Below are 1,299 nucleotides of genomic sequence, written 5' to 3'. Positions count from 1 at the left end.
CATTAGTCAATTATTAATGTTTTCGGATGATGTGATAATATTAAAAAAATAATTTTATTTTGAATTAATTTTAAAAATTATTTTTATATAATTTTATTAATTTTTTATTAATAAGAAAAAAGCTCCTCATTTGGGTAGTACTAGAGCTCTCTTGGGAAGCTTGACAAAGGGAGCACCAGATCGGAGCTCTGGTGTTCTCCTTGGGGAGTTTGATTTAGGGCTCCTTAAAGGAGCACCGATGCTCCCTTCTCAGTAAGTGTTTTCCTTTTTTCAGCATCTTTATTTTTTTAATTTTTTTCAAAATATAATAATAATTTTTTAAATTAATAAAAAATATTTTATTTTTTTCATAATCTCTATTAACCATGTTTGTACTCTTTGAGAGAAGTGTTCATTTAATGTATTTACTTGAAACTTTGATTAAAACTTAAAAGGTGTAGATATTTTATCTGAAATAAAAAAATAAATGAATAAATAACAAAAACAAAAAAAATCAAATAGTTTTTAGATGTGTACCAATATTTTTCTAAAAAAAATTATTCATTTTTACTATTAGTGTCACGATACAATAAAACTAGTGATTGATTACGTTTTAAAATTATCAAATTCTTAATAGAGTTTTTTTATAACCAAATAGCATAAATGCAATTAGAAAAAAATTCAAAAAAAGTTAAGTGAAATTGTTTCTATTGGTTTATTTTTATTGTCAACGAAACCTATTTATAAGCAAAGATATAATTTTTTATACAAATATATAACATTTTGAATAAATATAATTTTTTTAATAAAAATAACTACTCAAAAGATTTTTTTAATATGAGATTATATCTCGTGTTATTATTATTATTAAAAATATCCAATATAAAAGAATGCTAGTTTAAATTATTTGTTAATGGACTCAATAAAAGTTTTAATAAAAAGTCAAGAGGCATACCCTAATTCTTGGCTTAATGCTTGTTTGGTCTAACTTTTTTTCAACTTATCTATCTCTTAAAAGTAAAAATCAAGTCAAACAAAAATTTAAAAAAGCTCTTAAAAAAATAAACAGTTTGTGTTTAAAAAAAATTTGAAAAAAATAGCATTAGAAAAAGCTCCAGCTCTTTTTTAAAAAACAAGCCTCTTTTATAGGAAAATTTTTATTTTTATTTCAAAAATGTCCTCATCTATTAAAAATAATTCTAGCATTATCTATTTTTATTTTTATATGATTTATTATAAATTATAAATTTATGTTATATAAAAATATTTTTATACTTTTTATAAATAAAAAACTAAAATTAACTTTTTTCCATTATGAAC

The sequence above is a fragment of the Theobroma umbraticum genome, unplaced genomic scaffold (genome assembly GCF_002168275.2).
Source record: "Theobroma umbraticum cultivar Fairchild unplaced genomic scaffold, ASM216827v3 scaffold_146.0, whole genome shotgun sequence".
NCBI classification, from domain to species: domain Eukaryota; kingdom Viridiplantae; phylum Streptophyta; class Magnoliopsida; order Malvales; family Malvaceae; genus Theobroma; species Theobroma umbraticum.
Note: the sequence above shows the minus strand (reverse complement) of the source record.